This window comes from Chenopodium quinoa, unplaced genomic scaffold (assembly GCF_001683475.1).
Source record: "Chenopodium quinoa cultivar QQ74 unplaced genomic scaffold, ASM168347v1, whole genome shotgun sequence".
Taxonomy (NCBI): Eukaryota; Viridiplantae; Streptophyta; class Magnoliopsida; order Caryophyllales; family Amaranthaceae; genus Chenopodium; species Chenopodium quinoa.
In genome coordinates this window covers 5,488,920-5,507,571 of record NW_018743331.1, presented here as the reverse complement: position 1 = coordinate 5,507,571, position 18,652 = coordinate 5,488,920, and the positions used below count along the sequence as shown (strand labels likewise).

The 18,652-nt window shown below is 38.0% G+C and overlaps 1 long non-coding RNA gene across 1 annotated transcript; it reads left to right on the top strand.

Moving 5' to 3' along the window:
• Positions 1-10,344: 10,344 nt before the first annotated feature.
• On the top strand, positions 10,345-12,471 carry LOC110737820. Its single transcript, XR_002514474.1, has 2 exons — positions 10,345-10,537; positions 11,812-12,471. It is a non-coding gene; the product is annotated as an uncharacterized LOC110737820 (long non-coding RNA).
• The last annotated feature ends 6,181 nt before the right edge of the window (positions 12,472-18,652 follow it).

Sequence of the window (18,652 nt, the reverse complement as noted above, 5' to 3'; positions counted from 1 at the left end):
GTGGAAGATGTTCCCCTAAGGGTGGGGACGTTTGTCATACCTGTTGACTTTGTGGTCCTAGATATGGATGAGGATGTTCATATACCTATAATTCTAGGACGTCCTTTCCTAGCTACTTCGGGTGCCCTTATTGATGTAAAGGGTGCCAAGATTTCATTGAAAGTAGGAAAGGAGGTTTTAAATTTTGATTTAAATAAAACTATGAAATATCCTTGTTCTAATTCTGATAATTGCATGATGGTTGACACTGTTAATTCCATTGTCTCTGATATGCGTAAAGAATTATTCTATACTAATCATGATTTTGAGTTGAATGAGAACAAGGTAAACAGGGACATGGAGGAGCAATTTCTAGATGCATTAGATGTGGCCATTGCAAAGGAGGCTAATGAAGCACCAAAGGTAAAGCTTAAACCCCTTCCAACACATCAAGGAAGGGTTTCCCCTGTGTTTGTAGTACCTAAGAAAGGGGCGGTGACTATTATCAAGAATAAGAATGGTGAGCTTATCTCCACTGCAATGGCAAGTATTGATTATGGGTAACCTGTAATCCATGTGTTGCGTCAAGCTAATGACGTTAAAGAAGCGCTTCCGGGAGGCAACCCGAGACCCAGTCAATGAGGTACTTTTCTCTTCCCCTTTTTGCCTTCTAGGTAGTCTCTCGATGCCTGACATTGAGGACAATGTCTATACTAGCTTGGGGGGTGAATGGTTTCCTTGTTGATTTTCCCTTGTTTTTCTTCATATTCCTATAAAAAAAAAACGAGTTTATTTTTGTTTCGTTTCGGTTTGTTCCTATCTAACCTGTGCAGATATGAAGACTCATGGAGGTAGCATTAGGAGCTTCGCCGCATCTCATGTTGTCTTAGTGTGTTTTCAAGAAGCATCTGGTGAAATCTTTCCCTTTTTCCTTTAGTTTTTTTTTTGTTTTTGTGTGCTTAGGATAGTTTAGTTTAGGAAGAAGTTGAATGGTTCGAGGATGTTTGATCGGTTCTAAAGAACCTGGGATCATTGATGTTGATATCGATTGATCACTTGTTTGTCGATTGGGATTATTATGTGATTTTCATGCCTCTTTATGAGCTATTTAGCTTGTTTAGATTACTTAGTTGTTTATATATGTGTGCAATACAGGAAAAGCTTCTGTTATGAGAATGTGTAGTCTAGTTTATATGATTTGCCTCATAGTCTTTTCCTATATTTTTGGATCGTGATAAACTTGTCTAATTGCATAAACTTTTGGAATAATGCTCATATTTGGATTCGAAACGTGAATGAATGTGTGTGGAATATCTATTTCTACTTAAGCCAGTGATGAATACACAGTTTGAGTCTATTGTTGATCAATGTAGACGAGTCTAGGCGAAGGTAGTTGGTTAGAACACTTTTTTCATGTGAAACTCTATGCCTTTGGGCTGTGGTAAGATGGAGTCGCTTCCCATTTGTGGATTTGATCCCCTTAATTGGTAGTTGCTTTGTTTTTGAATCCCGTGAGGTTTTATTGTTCTAGACTTCATCATTCTTCTTGAGTGGCATATTTGGATCCTTGATTACGCATGTTTCGATCTTTGTGTTGACTTGTAGCTCCCAAGACCGACTTGACACTTTTAAGGGGGGAAGAGGGCACCTTTTTCATTTTTCTTATTCTTGTTCCTTTTGTTTTGTTACAAATTAATTTTCTTTTTACATCATCTTACTTGCTAACCATGTTGAGCCTTTAATTCCATTCTTGGTTACCCATGTTACAAACCCGATGGCCAATGTTTTACCAACCCTTAGTTGTGAAGCGTTTACCTCGCAAGGTTTGTTTGAGCTTATTGTGTATAAATCAAGAATAATGATCGATAGTTGGTTTGAGCAAGTTTGAAAGTGAGCTTAATTGTAAAGATGTAATATGAAAATTTGTTTTTGAAAAAAAAGAAGAAAAAAAAAGAAAAGAAAATCAAAATAAAAAAAAAAGAGAAAAGCCGTCCGAATTGTGAAAAAGGCGAGGACATATGAATAAAAGCTTTGAAGTTTAAAAAAGGTGATTTGAGTGTGTATAACATAGAGAGTTTGGGATGTGTAAAAGTGTGATCAATGTTTATTGTGGAATGTGAATTGCATCTCTTGAGCTTTGTTTTTTAGAATCGTGATTCTTGCGCTTCATTTAGGATTTAACTCCACATTTTAAATTGTTTTCACCACCTTACCCATTGCCAATACATTACAACCTTTTAAGACCCTTAGACTTTAGAGGTGTTCGGTTTTCAAACGGTGGAGGAAGATACCTTTCAACCCTATGGAAAGATTATGCGTAATCGAGATGTCGGGATACCTTTGTTATTTCCTCAAAATATCACTTTTTCTAGTTCCTTCGAGGGATCACGAGGGGCCAATTAGGGTGGTGATTTGAAGCAAAAGGGGAGGACGTGGCCGGTTTGGTTGGGTTTAGAGGGAAGCATGACTTATTTGTTCTCTATGCTTGGTTTAGGTTTTGTTTGCATTTTGATCAACGATACCTTGGATTGTGTGTCTCGTTGCTTGTTTGAGTGAGTTTTCATTCCGTGCATGGTTGTTCTAAGTAGGATCCATTGACTTCATTCCATGCTAAATTGGATTTATATGTAATGGCAATAGTTTATTTGATCCTGTGTGTGTGTGTATCCCTTAGTTTTGCTCGAGGACTAGCAAAAGTGTAGCTTGGGGGATTTTGACAAGCGCACATTAGGGCGCGCTTTAAGGCATATAAATGGGTGATTTTGGATGTATTTAGGCCCGTTTTGGTCGTTTATTGCCTTGTTACACTCGTTTCCTTCATATTACGTGCTTCACGGGTTTCGGTCTGTTTTTGGTGTGTTAACAGGTATAGTTGACCAAGTTATGTCGAGTCCGAACCATTGGTGCGTATCAGGCTATTATCGATCCTAGTCCACCAAGCTAAGACTTTGCTGCGGTTCTCAAGGCCTTGAAAGGCAAGTTAAGTAGCATGCAAGGCAGAACAGTTCACAAATATGACACCTGTTCACTATTTTGCTCATAACTTTCGGTATACAAATGATATTGGAGTGATTCTAATTGCATTGGAAAGTAGACTTGAAGCGCTTTCCAACGATATATTGCACGCCTCAAACGGAGCTCTAGATAAGAAGTTGTGACTATTTTAAGAAGACCAAAGTGCCTGCAACCTTCCTGCCTATGCTTGCACGGCCGTGCCAGGCATAAGCACGGCCGTGCCAGGCATTAGCACGGCCGTGCCAAATTCAGCACGGCCGTGCCATTTTCCAGATTCAGCACGGCCGTGCCAGGCATTAGCACGGCCGTGCCAGGAATTAGCACGGCCGTGCCAAATTCAGCACGGCCGTGCCAAAATTGAATATATTGCGGATCAGCTACTGCCATGCTTGCACGGCCGTGCCACTTCTAGCACGGCCGTGCTGATTTACGAAGGGCAGCCTGCGCAATTGCTTTCTAAATTAAAACATATATATATATATAACCCTATTGTGAGGGTTAAGAGGAGAGAGATTTAGGGAGAGTTTTAGAGATAGTTTTTGAGAGCCTTTGTAGAGAGTTATTGGAGAACGTTCTTAGTATTAGATATTCATTAGTTTTCTTAGAGATTATTCTAGCGAATTTAGTTTCTTGGATTGATTTGAAGCAAGATTTGTGAAGATTCTTTGTATTATTCATTGACGACGGATATCAAAGTTCTAAACTTTTCCATTGATTCGCATCAATACAATTGGTATTATTCATTCTTGTTTATTAATCAAGCTTTATTATTCCTTAATCAGAATTCATGTTTATATCTATTATGCTTTTGGAATTCATTATTGCTTTGATTATGAATATGTTTGAGTAGTCTCCTAGCTAGGGTTTCGGGATGAAACCCGGCCTAGGTAATCTATGTAATTGAGGATTGATTTTGATAAACGGATTGTGATTAAATTGATTATATGTGATTGCATGTTAATTCATTATAATAGGAGTAGCTAACCTAGAATCTTGAATTTGATTGCATGATATTCTTGATTTGAACAAGAGATTGTGAATTGAGTATTTCATTATTGAATGTGGTTTGATTATGTATCGAGTAATGTTAAGTGCATGAGAAATCCAAGCTTAGTATTGCCCGTTGTCTTCCTATCACATGATATTGATCAGACTTATAGTCTTTGCATATCCCGTTTGTCTCTGTGATTCCTTGTTGCTTAGTTACCAATGGTTAGGCGGATTCCCGTTCTCCCTAGTGTCTTAGTTTATTGATTATTCCATCTTATTAGTAGTATTTTTGAACACCATTTTCCATTGATTTCGAACTAGCTTAGGTTTAAGATTGATTTGCAATTACTCTCGTTCCTCGTGGACCGAACCTTTATTTGCCATTGTACTTGGTTATAGGGTGTTCGTATAAGTATTGTTTGATTGAGAGTTAAATTGTAGCGACCGATTTAACCCTCGTCATCATTCTCTGGAAGGTGGTCGGGGCGTTCTTCAAACCAAACGGCATGACCGTATAACAGTAAAGATCTATGACAAAGGCTGTTTTCTCTTGGTCCTTCTTCCACAGGGGAATTTGATGGAAGCCAGAGTAGGCGTCCATAAAACTCATTAAGGCGTGGCCGGCTGTAGAGTCGACCAGACTGTCGATCCTGGGCAATGGATAACTATCTTTGGGGCACGCCTTGTTCAAGTCTGTGTAGTCCACACACATGCGCCAGGTACCATTCGGCTTTTTCACGAGCACAACGTTTGCAACCCAGTCAGGGAAATAACATTGCCGAATGAACCCTGCATCAAGTAACTTTTTAACTTCGGCGGCAGCCGCCTGGCTTCTTTCTTCGCCATGGTTCCTTTTCTTTTGCCTGACCGGCTTCTTTTTTGGATCCACAGCCAGCTTATGTACAGCCAAGTCTGGACTTATACTTGGCATCTCATGTACTTCAAATGCGAAGATATCCTTGAATTCCTTCAAGAGTTGGTGAAAATCATCACCAAGCGCAGCGAGAGCAGTCGTCCCAACCTTAACAGTTCGGTCAGGACGTGAGTTGTCCAGAACGACGTCCACATGCTCACCATCCGGCTGAGGACGGAACTCGTCTGACCGCTCCTCAGCCAGTGATTGCTATCGTTTTTCCTTTATCTCGGCCCCCAAGTGGGCAGCCTTTCTTTTCTTGCCGGCTGCTATAGGGGCAGGCTCGGCTCCCTTGACTTGCTCAAGGTCAGTATTCTCTCCACTGGGTCCAGATGCTACCACGGTGGGCTTGATATCAGAGAGATAACATTCTCTGGCCATCTTCTGGTCTCTCCGTAGGGAGCCGACTGTTCAATCATCCCTCTCAAACTTGAGGAGCATAAGAGACGGAATGATAACAACTTTTGAATTGTTCAGGGTGGGTCGCCCTAAGATCATGTTGTAGGCCAACAGTTCTTCGACCACCAAAAAAACGGACCACCATGTGACGGCCCTCCCTTTTTTCACCCAAGCGGACAGGTAGATCCACTCGTCCAACTGGGTGGACGACTCCCCCTCCCAATCCTACTAAAGGATGGGAGACAGGGTGCATGCTCTCAGTCTTGTACTTGAGCTTGGTCAAGCATCGATAACTGATGAGGTCAAATGAGCTTACATTATCGATAAGTATTCGACCAACTCTTTGGTTGGCCACCTTGCATTCAATTACAATAGGGTCGTCATGCGGCCCCCTAACACCTCCCAAGTCTTCCTCAGTGATTACAACCTCAGGAAATGAACTTTTGGAGGTCCGTCCTTACTCGACGGAGTTAACATCCAGACGCCTGATGTTATCTTTGTTGGCCCGGATAGTAGGGCCGCCTCCTGCGAAGCCGCCTGCTATGTCGGCTGACCGTTGCTTCTTTTTGGCCGCCTTTTTCTGTTTGGGGGGTGGATTCCCCTTAGACTTCTTGACATAGGAGTCGAGATCTCCTTTGTTTGCCAGGCGGTCCAGAAGGCGCTTGAGGCTGATACATTCATTGGTTTTATGGCTAATGTCCTCATGGTAGTGACAGTATTTACTTTGGTTCCGATTACTGAGAGAACCCTTCATGGCGGCCGGCCTCTCAATTGAGATCCGGTCCCTGATTTCATTGAGGATGGCATGGTTATCCTTGTTAAACTCATACTTGGGGGAGTATGGTTTAAATTCCTTCTTCTTCTTCTGGGACGGCTGTTCAGAGTAGTCGGCCGCCCAGACTTCTTTTCTCTTTTTCTCTTCCTTATTGGTCGACTGCTTTAGCCGGCTTTCTCTTTTGTCGGACTTTTTGTGGTCCGACTGCTTTCCAACATTACAGAGGTCAGTCGCCTGAATGTAGGCGTCCGCCTCCATCATTGCTTCTTGGAGGGTGGTCACCCTCTTTCTGACGAGGTCGAATTTGAAGTTCGACCTGTCCTTCAGACCTTTGAAAAAGTCTGTATAGGCTACTTCATCAGGTAGTCCTTGTATCTGAATTCTCATCAGATTGAACCTTTTGATGTAAGAGCGCAGTCCCTCCTTCTCTCCCTATTGTATGGCCCCCAGATCAAGGGTGGTCTTCTTAGCAGGAATGTTCATTGTGAAGTTTGATGTGAACAAGTAGGCGAGGGTCTTGAAGTTGTTAATACACCCGACCGGCAAGTTACCAAACCATTGTTGGGCGACTCCCTTCAATGTGGCCGGGAAACACTTGCACCATGTGGCATCATCCAACCCTTGGAGGTACATAAGATTGGTGTATGCCATCATGTGATCTTCTGGGTTGGTAGTGCCATCATATGCCCCTACCAACACATTTTTTACTTTGGCCGGCTGGGCGGCCTCTATTATTTCCTTAGAGAAGGCGGATGGATGTTCTCCAAGTTTGAGCAACCTAAGTTGCCAGTCTAAAGGCTGGACATTCCTTGCTGCTTGTCCTCCAAAAAGAGTAGGCTGCATGAAATATTGAGACTGCGGGACGTATGGTTGGGGCACATACGGGGCCGCCTGATGCTTCTGGGAACCAGAACGAGAGGAGGCTCCGGGCGTCTGGCTCTCATAATTTGATTTTGAATACCTCAGGGAGGTATTATGTAGGCTGTCTTGAAAGTCAGAAGTAGAGGCCGACTCTGACAGTTGGTCACTCTTCTTCTGCTCAAGCAACTTTCGCGCATCAGAGTATGTTCTCTTTGACCCGTCCGGCTGAACATAGCGGATGGGCTTTCTCTTCCCTGGTGAGGGAAAGTGGTACTTAGTTAGGTCGATCACTGGTTCCTCCCTCGCCCTAGGCTTAGGGTAAGGAGTCGCCTCCCGATCCTTTACAAGCTTCTTCTTCCCAGATTGGGAGGGTCTTCTGGCCGACTGTTCCTTTGGTGGAACAGTCCTCCTTTTGTTGATAAGATCCTGGATCTCCCCCTTGAAACTATTCATGAAGGTCATGAGTTCGTTTCTAGTGATGGGAGCAGATCCCTCGGCCGCCTGTTGATGATCAAGCGGCTGGCCGGCTGGTTTACTAGATCCAGCTAGGCAGTCCTCTCGTTCCTTCCTTTCGGAGGGACGGGTGCGTCGAGCTCTTAAGGTCCCGTCAGAGGCCGTATGAGTCTCGACTTCATTTTCATTGTCAGTATCCTGGTCCGTCTGAACCAGGGGGTCGTCCATGGGACGCTTGTCACTTAAATCGGTACAGACTGTGATTCTATCTCGAAAGTACTTTCCCCACAGACGGCGCCAAAATGTTTCGGGGTTTTTTGTTGTCCTTCGGGAGAGTTACAATTCCGGGACTGGTATCCTTGCGCCTGTACCTGCAAAACAACGGAGACTCCGGGTGGTGGGAGCTCCGTCTCCGACAATCAAGTTAGTACTTGTATGTGGAGTAAAAAAGGTGCGGAAAGTAAAGGGTGATCTGGTTCCTCTAGGGGAGGAGTGATCAGGAAATGCAATCAATTGCTGAGTCAGGTCTAACAATCAGAAAGCACGTGTATTTAGGCTTCTCTAGGTGAGAGTAATTAATTCTGAATCCCCGTTTACTGAGGATTAATGAATGTATTTATATTCTTGGGAAGCGTGCCCAATACTAGGTTTAGGTCAACCTAGGGCTGGTTAGGCCTTTCTCGGAAACCGGGCCTGGGAGGCCGTTTTCTAGGTTGGCAAATAGCAGGCCACGTGGCGTGGCGCGATTGGTCCATGTTCGACTGATTACTGCCTGACACGTGGCAGGCCTTGGCTGGTCCATGTGGCGGACGCATGGCAGGACCCGATTGGTCCACGTGGCAGACTGTAGTTGGGCGGGGAAAATCCCCTAATCAATATTTATATATCTATCTTGTGTATATGTGTATACATATATGTATATATATATATATACATAATATGTATATATATATATACATATATATATATATATATATATATATATATATATATATATATATATATATATATATATATATATATATATATATATATATATATATATATATATAGAAATGGGATCATGTGAGAACCCATGGCTTAGGTGAGAACCATTTTAAAATGAGAACTCATCTAACACCATTCATTTTTATTAGATGAATGGTTCAGATTTATTGTTTCATTAGTGGGAATTCACGTGGGCCACCTTCATTAATTGTAATGATTGTTTGTATTTTTTTTTTAATTTTTGTGCATTAGGACACAAAATCTGCCAAAAGCTGTCATTATTACATGCTTTTTATTATTTATTGCATTGAAACACGTTACGTTAAAATGTAGTTGAAGTGTACGTCGTTAATGATGTTTCGTAAAATATATCAAGTATTTCAATTTATAATATTAATGTTTCATGTATATTATAGCTTGTTTCATACAGTTGGGCTCTATATGAACTAGGTGTACTGTGATTTCTTATACCTTATCTGATGTTTCAAAAAATATACCTTATATTTCATTTTATAGTGCTTATGTTCCATAAAATATATGTGTTGTTTCATATACTAATGATATTGTTTTATACATAAAAATCATTGATGTTTCATATAATATTTTATTCGAATATTATTTATATTATTCCAGAAATTTGAACTATTGTCTCATAAATATTATACATTGTTTCATACCATATGTGTGAAATGTATCAATGACTGAAATGCATGTTCCCAAGAAAATTAAAAAGCATGTACCAATGACTGAAATGCGTGTTCCCAAGAAAATGCATGGGAAATTGATAATTAATCTCAGCCATCCATTAAGTGTAGTTGGTGTACGTTAATGATGTTTCGTAAAATATATCAAGTGTTTCAATTTATAATATTAATGTTTCATATATATTATTGCTTGTTTCATATAGTTGGGCTCTATATGAACTAGGTTTACTGTGATTTCTTATACCTTATTGATGTTTCAAAAAACATACCTTATGTTTCATTTTATACTACTTATGTTCCATAAAATATATGTATTGTTTCATATATAATGATATTGTTTTATACATAAAAATCATTGATGTTTCATATAATATTTCATTCGAATATTATTTATATTGTTCCAGAAATATGAACTATTGTCCCATAAATAATATACATTATTCCATACCATATGTATGAAATGTACCAATGACTGAAATGCGTGTTCCCAAGAAAATTAAAAAGCATGTACCAATGACTGAAATGCGTGTTCCCAAGAAAATGCATGGGAAAGTGATAATTAATCTCAGCCATCCATTATGTGTAATTGGTGTACGTTAATGATGTTTCGTAAAATATATCAAGTGTTTCAATTTATAATATTAATGTTTCATATATATTATTACTTGTTTCATATAGTTGGGCTCTATATGAATTAGGTTTATTGTGATTTCTTATACCTTATTGATGTTTCAAAAAACATACCTTATGTTTCATTTTATACTACTAATGTTCCATAAAATATATGTATTATTTCATATACTAATGATATTGTTTTATGGGACAATAGTTCATATTTCTGGAACAATATAAATAATATCCGAATGAAATATTATATTATGTATAAAACAATATCATTAGTATATAAAACAATACATATATTTTATGGAACATAAGTAGTATAAAATGAAACATAAGGTATGTCTTTTTAAACATCAATAAGGTATAAGAAATCACAGTAAACCTAGTTCATATATAGCCCAACTATATGAAACAAGCAATAATATATATGAAACATTAATATTATAAATTGAATGACTGAAATGCGTGTTCCCAAGAAAATGCATGAGAAAGTGATAATTAATCTCAGCCATCCATAATCTCAAAATTAATGGTGTAAGATTGGTTTTTATTTTAAGAGGGTTCTCACCTAAGGGGTGGGTTCTCACATGATCCCTCCCCTATATATATATATATATATATATATATATATATATATGAGAATCGTAAATTTGCGCTTTAAATGACTAGCTTCAATTGATCAGATTTTCATTTTTACTTTCTCTCTTTTCATTTCATTTTCTCTCTCTTCCTCTGAATCCTCTCTAATTCTCTCTCGTCCTTCGAATTTATCTGTGCTCTTATCGTCATTGGATTTGTTGTTCTTCTTCGCTTTTTTCATTGCAAATTGATACTGCACAAGTAAGTTATTTGATTTGTGATGTTCTTGTGTTTAATTCAATTGTTGTATAATTGTTTGATTTTTTTAAATTTCGAGTCTTAAATCAGGGTTTTCGTTATTTTTAGTTTGAGCAATTTGCTATTTGGTTATTTTTGCTGAGATTTTGTTGCGATTCTTGTTGATCTTTCTTGCGATTTTTAAGTTCAAGGTAGAGAATTTAATTTAGAATTTTATTGTCGGTTTCTAGGTTTCCGGTTGAAATCATAAAAACAATATGATTTTTGTTAGATTTGTTCGATTTAGTTTTGTTAATTTAGTTGGTGTTTCAATTTGAATTGATTTTAGGGTTTTTGTTATTGATTTTCGAGAATTAAGTTTGTGTATTTGATATTCAAGAATTAAGTTTTTGATTTTGAATTTCTAATTAAGATGTTAATTCTTTTCCGCAATGATATTTTAGTTGTTGATTTTCTGAAAAGTGCAAATTTGTACCTGTTTTTATATTGATAGAGATGCATTTATAATTGGTTTTTCAGGGGATATTGATGGTGAATTGGATAATTATGGTTAGTTTTTGGGTGATTGTGGTTGGATTGGGTGTTTAATTTTGGATTTTGTGATTGGTGAATTATTGGAAGTTGTTGAATATAATCATAAGCTTACAACTTAGAGTTTATAATGTAATTGAGTTAAATTGTAGTATGTGTCAACTGCTTGATTAATTGAAATTGGTGATTTTGATTTTGAGGTAAATTAATGTACAACTTAGCTGAATTTAACTACTGTAAAATTAGAGGGTTTGTGTCTTAGTGTCTGGCAAGGTCATGTTGTCGATGCTATTGTTGCGACTTGATGTTGGACACCTTCTTAGCAAGAATGAGTTGGGTGTTTGAAAGAGTTATAACTCCCGTCTGTGGTGAGATGATTGATGTATTGCTGGTAGTTGGGGTAGGGGTCAAGGATTTAGAAAGGGGAAGGTAAGCAGCCATAGGCAGTGAGGTGTAAATGAAAAAGGTTTGTTATGCTATAGAGACTAAAGGCACCTGATTCATCAGTCCTGTCAAATGTGTTATGTTGTCACAGGCAATTGTGCAAAATTTCTGACAGAGTAGTTATGAATTTTGCCCTGAGGTATCAAGTATGAATATTAATCATAGAATATCGAAGGAGAGCTGCATGAATATAAGTTACATTGTGAAACAAAATCTCTGTCTCTTATTTTCATACTCCTTACTTTTTAAAGTTTTATGTTTAATGAAACAGTTGTTCATATATCAGTATATTTCTGTGACAGGAAGAAGAAATGGCATTGAATCATGTAAGGTCATTGAAATTTGCTATGAATTCAATGGAGCCAATGCGGATGATTGGTTCAAGGACATATGCTGCTGGGAAAGCAAAAAAAGGGGTCTAAAGGTATCATGTCTCAGCAAAGAATTAAGGCTACCACTGTAGTGGGAGCTAACATACTGAAGGAGGGCACAGATCTTAAGATACGGCTGGACTCTGAGTACCCAGATCTTAAGCAACCAGCGTTGAGTGAGTTGCAATGGTAAGAAGCTGAAGATTTCCCTATTGAAGATCTTAAACGCTATGTTAAGTTGGACAATCAAGCAAGAATCAAGTTAAACAGGAACTCTAATAATATATCTTCCCTTACCTATTCTAATGTGTGCATCTTTTTTTAGAAGAACCGAGATGAAATTTAGATCAATACTTATATTGTCATATGAGTATTAATGTACTGTATTTAATTTATTAGATATAAGACTATTTTTACTTTTATGATTTTTTTTATTTTCTTTTATAATTTTTTCATTTACTTTTGAATTATTTTTCTTTACTTTGATTTTTTAATATACAGGCAGAGCATTGTTCAAATGAACAAAAAATGTGGGTTCGATTACCACGTAGGTTTAATTATTAGATATAGGAGTATTTTATATTTACTCTACTTTTGATATTTTTTTTAATTTACTTTTAGAATATTTCGATTTACTTTTTAGTATTTTGTATCTACTTTTGAGATATATTTTCTCTTTTTTATTATGAAAAATGCATAAAGGTATTTGGAATCCAAGCCTTTAGGTTTGTTAGGCATCTAAGCCTTGTTGCCGTGCGTGGGTGCTGTTTGCACAGCTACAACACATGCTTTGGTTGGGCAGCAATGAGATTTGACAAAAAAGGTTGGAAAAATAAATAATCATCCATTGAAAAATTTATCGAACACTTATTTATGCACATTTGAATATTGTAATCTTCCAATATGAAGAACAATAATGTTTCAAGCACAAGTATGAACATTTAAGATTTTAATCAACTTAAAAATGATTAAAACCAAAAATTAGTTCATTATGAATTTTAGAAAGTTAAGATCCAACCAAATAAACAATTAAAGATTGAATGTTTAACATTTTAGGGGCTTCAAAAATACATATTCATCATAAACATTCACACTCCAAGTAGTTAATTTGCAAAAATGTGAAATTGCAAGTTTATGTGAAAATAAGAGTTAACCAAATTAAGCACCAATTATAAATATGCTAAATAAGGGTTAAAATTGCATGTCATAATTTATGAAGGTTTAAAGATTTAAAATTTTTCGTCAAAAACGAAAAGCCCCTTGAAAAACCACTTTCTAGGTGGATTTTGGCTTCTAGAAGGTCATTTAATCACTTTATGGGCAAAGAATGATTTAGAATGTCGATTCCACCCAAAATTCAAGATGATTAAAATAAGCCTAAATACATAACCTTTAAACCATTACAAAAATTACCCTTGAGTGACTTTAAAACCTAAAGTGAGATTATATAGTTTAAAATTTTGCTAGTATGAAAGATACTTAAGAGTTTATTGGTTTACTTTTATCATATTTTTATTTATTATATTAGTCTTCTTTAAAATATATCTTGTTTTTATAAAGTAAAACTTCAATCCACACTACATTATATACTCTCCTCTCTTAAATCTTGCTACCAACTTATCCTACCAACAAGTTTTTTAAGGGGGCAGAAAGAATAAGATACACATTTATAAGTAAACAAGTACCATATTTACGACATAGTGCTTGATTATACAAAACAACGCATTGTATTGTATAACAATGCATTGTTTTGACATTAGCTGGTATTGCCTGAAGCAGCTGAAATTCTTAAATGTTATTTTTCTTGTCTTTTATCTTTATCCCTTCCTATTTTCCCTCCTTTATGCTAAATTAGTACACCTGCTTTCTATATTATATACTCTCCTTTCTTTAATCTTGCTACCAACTTATCCTACCAACAAGTTTTTTAAGGGGGCAGAAAGAATAAGATACACATTTATAAGTAAACAAGTACCATATTTACAACATAGTGCTTGATATTCTAAATTTTGTAGTTCACATGCTCATGTTGAATTGAGAAAAGGAAATGGTCTTAATGATGAAGATGTTATGATCAAGACAACTAATGTAATATATATGTATAGACATCTAAAAATGTCTCCCCAAAACCAAATCCGATGATGAACAACCTTTCACCGCCATTATTGGTCGGGTGGAGTATTTAATCTTGGGAGTGCTTAAAATCCATATGTAGTCAAACATATATTAAGTCCACAAATCAGTCCAAGCATTTATTCAAACTCAATCCAACTCACATTTTAGCCCAAACCCTTTTTAATTCATTTCGTTTTATTTATTATTAAGCTCGATTTAATAAATATTAAACCCTAAATAGGTCCGGAACTCTAAAACGACGCCTAATTATCACATGCTTAAATGTTAAGTAAAAGGTTAAAATGAATCTGGACGGAATTATGGAAAACAGAGTTGTCGTGTCATGGCAGAAGTTAGCGCCACGGTACTTTCTGCCGTGTCACAGCAAATTGCACCGTGTCACGACAATTTCAGCTGTGACGCAGCAATTTTCTAAGGTTTCTCTGCGGCGCATTTCATTTCTAGGGTTTCTTGCATCACCCTGCTCATTTCCTCTATATATACGAGGCTGATTTCATAGTTTCGGGGCACCAAAAATCATTCTCTCTCTCTTATGCTTTAGCCTAAACACTAGCCCTCCCTATTCTTTCACAATACGTCCCTTAAGCACTCCCTAGAGTCCGTACTTTACCCGAAATTCTAAACTTAAACCAAGGCGTGGAAAGTAGAATTGTTTGAGGGATTGGCCCCAAATCAACACTATTTTGATTTAATTTGATTTCCATTACTGTTTATTATTTTCCTTGAAGTTACTAACGCGTTTATTGTTTTATAGTTTCAAGCAAAAGCAATCAAAGTAAGGAATCATGTTCCTTTTGTTCCTATTATATTTCTAACGATTTTTATTATGTTTTTCATATACTAATCGTTGTTTTCATGGCTGAATTGCTTGCAATGTTAATGATGATTCTATTGTTATTGTATTGATCTCCGTATTTTATGTTAATGGGAATATGTAATTGAATATAACAATTAATAAGATAATTTGGACAACCGGTTAGGATCCTTTTTAATCTTGTTGTTTAATCAAGTGATCACGATATTTTAGAAATATATGTTGCATTAATATCCAACCAATTTAGCTTAATATTAGTTTGGAGCAAATTGAATCTTTGTTTGTATGCCTTTGAGATCGCAGGAATCACTTTTCACAATAAGAATCGAGTAGAGGCCAATACGGGCGAATGTGACTCCATGACTCACTTTGTACCATCATCTCCGATCCTCCTTTCGTGGGTACAAACCATATTGAGTTAGTAATCTCATGGATTATGAATGGGGTGTAATCTTCAAGGGTCAATCGTTGTTGCCTTTCGTTGTCCCTTATCGTAGTTGCCTTATAATGATCCGTGAACGGTTTACAAGTTCCTTAAAATCTTGTTGGCGGCTCCCTACTTTGCTTTGTCCCTAATCGTGTCCCTAATCGTATGTCAATTCCCACTTCCTATGAGTGCCAAGCATATTCACAACATGCTTATGTAGGCGCACTTCGAATGACGCCTACAATATGCTTCTGACAAAACCAAGACATCATCGATGTCTAAAAACCTTCAATACAAGCATGGTTGGGACATCCTGATACATCATGATGTGTGGAAGCCAATTGAAGCCATCCACTCAAGGAAGTGACTCGAAGAGATCACGTATAAATGAAGCTGGTAACTACTTATCTTTATTAAACCCAGAAACACCAACCAGTGGTGATATTGCGTATTAAGGCTTCCCTTCCAGCAACGAATCTAGCAAAAACAAAGCAAAGAGCAAGATGGCAAATTAAACATGCCACTTGGAGCAGGCAGCAATGATTGGACATTGTCTAGAACATGAACCTTATAAAGCAATCTGAAAATCAAATGGAACTTATAAGGTTGCAACTAGAAAGGGACAAAGAAGCAAAGGAAAATTAATAGTGGATTGCTAAACATCGCCTACAAAATACCAACGAAAGACCACAAATTTCCATTAAATTGACAATATTGCCCTTGACCAAAAAAAAAAACACTCTCTCATCACCAAAAAAAAAAATTTTGTGCCACTTTCATTCTACGTTTTTTTTTTAAAAAAAAAAATTCAAAATCCGGCAATGTCGAGGCGGCAAGGCAAGGAATTAGCGGCGACGGAGGGAAGGAGGTCTCACAGTGGAAAGGTAGGTTTTTTTCCGTTTAAAAAAAAATAAAAAACCGTCGTGGCAAGGTGGGGCGCATGGGGAGGACGCCACGGCGGTGGTGGTGGCGCCTAAATCAGACACCAGAACCACGACCATGGCGTCTGGATCTGGCGCCGCCACCACCAGTGTGGCGTCCTAGCTAGGCACTGCCGCCACGGAATGGCGTCCTAGCTAGGCGCCGCCACCAGTGGTCTGGCGTCCTAGCCAGGCGCCGCCACCCATGGTATGGCGTCCCAGCCATGCGCCCCTCTTTTTTTTTGTTTTTTTTTTTTGAAAATCGGTTTTTTTTTTTTAAAATCAGATTTTTTTTTTGAAAATCGGAATTTTTTTTTTGTTTTTTGTTTTTTTAAGTAATTTTTTTTGGATTTTTGTTTTTTTATGGTTTTTTTTTGTGAAAATCAGTTTTTTTTATTTTGTTTATTTTTTTGAAATTCATAATTTTTTTATGTTTTTTCTAGTAATTTTTTTTGAAATTAAAATTTTGTTTGTGTTCTATGTTTTTTTTAAGTTTTTTTCAATTTTGTTGTTTTTTTTACGTTTATACTTGCTTTACATTTCTTTGTATGTTTGTTTTGTACAATTTTTTTTTTTTTTTATTTTTTATTTTTTTTTTATATATTAGTTATTGCAATTTGTTAGTATGTTTTTTTTTTTGTTTAGTTGATATATTTTCGTTTAGATTAATTTTTTTTTCCTTTTATGTTTATATAAATTTTGTATGTGTTGGTTTTTTTTTCTTTGTTTGTGTATATTTTATTCTGTAATTTATTATAAGTATTCTGTTAATTTCTTTTTTAGGTTAGTTTGCTAGTATTTTTTTAGTTCATTTGATTTGGTTTTTGGTAGTTATTTTTCTTATAATTTTTTTAATGTGTATACATTTTTTAATTTTTTGAAGGTGTCGCATTTTCGTCATGGTGCGGGGAAGAATTTAGACCTTATTAGGTCTGGAAACTACTCGATGGAGAGCTCGAGGCCCAAACATCTTAGATCCCGTGGTATTTCGGCCTCGGCTCGTAGAGAACGAGTTCACCATTGGGATGAGGATGAAGATGATGATGATGATGATGATGATGATGATGATGATGATGATGATGATGAGGAGGAGGAGGAGGAGGAGGAGGAGGAGGAGGAGGATGCAGATGAGGATGTGGACGATGAGAGTGGACCATATGATGATTACGGTCCATTCAGTCAGAGGCTAGATGACATGTACGAGACGCATAGGGTAAATGTGCGTAAGGGTAGGGATGGTAGGTTTGTGAGTAGATCTGGCACATCATCTGCATCCACCGTGTCTGGGGCAAGCAGAAAACGGTCGAGGGCCGTTAATGATTCTTGGGTGGTTAAGGGTGCGGTGCCTGGGGGGCCTGTAGACGGGAGTGTGATTCCTAGCTTTCTAGGACACATAGCTACCCGTATCTGGGAGGACCAGGAGAGGGGTTTCGTGCGGGCATTTTGAAATGCCAAACCCGGGAAAAGACTTGTAGCGTTTTGAGCAGATGGGCTGAGGCTTGGCCGGTGGAGAGCGAGATGTTCGACCGACTATAGGGCACTGGGGTGAATCACCTTCCTGCCACTATGCACGATAAGATTGATTGGACGCTGATCACGGCTTTTGTTGAGCGATGGTAGCCGGATACGAACTCTTTCCACCTTCCATTCGGTGAGATGACGATCATGTTGCATGACGTCGAGGCTGTTCTTGGGATTTGCGCAGAGGGTAAACGCCTTTCGGTTGTGACTGATGTGGATCAGGCAGATTTGCTGGCGGAGCTGTTGGCGGTGGACAGGGTATCGGTGTACACCGGGGCGCTTGGTGTTTGGGATCACGGCGGTGTGAAGATCGCATCCATCTTGCAGCGTTGTTTGCACCCCGGTGCACGTAGGACGCACGATGCACAATTGGCTGCTTATGTTTTTCTTCTCCTCGGGTGTATCTTGTTTCCGGATAAGAGCGGAAACAAGCTCAGGCCACGCGACATAGTTGATGCGTGTGAGCCCGACAGTGTTGGTCAGTTTTCTTGGGGGTCGGCTACGTTGGCGTATCTGTATCGCCAACTAGGATTTTTGAGTCGGGCTGACGCGACTGGTATCACTGGATGTCTGACTTTATTGCAGACCTGGATATACGAGTATTTTCCTGCATTTCGACCACACCGTGACCCCGTTCCTATTGGTGATGGGATGCCCCGTGCCTGTGCGTGGAGTCCGCGATTGGAGAAGAAGTCTATTGACCGCCTCCGATCGATACGGTTATCGCTTGACAGGATGTCCCCCTTAGAGGTAAAGTGTATAAATTATTTCAAAATTTGTACTGTAATGCATTTATTATATGAATCTTACTAATTTAAAACATTTTGTGCAGGTGAACTGGATGCCTTTCGGCCAGAACCCTAGTAATAGGGTACCTAGGACCCTCTACACGGGACTCATACAATATCGTGAGATTGTGGAGGCGTACATGCCCCAGCGCTGTCTTCGCCAGCT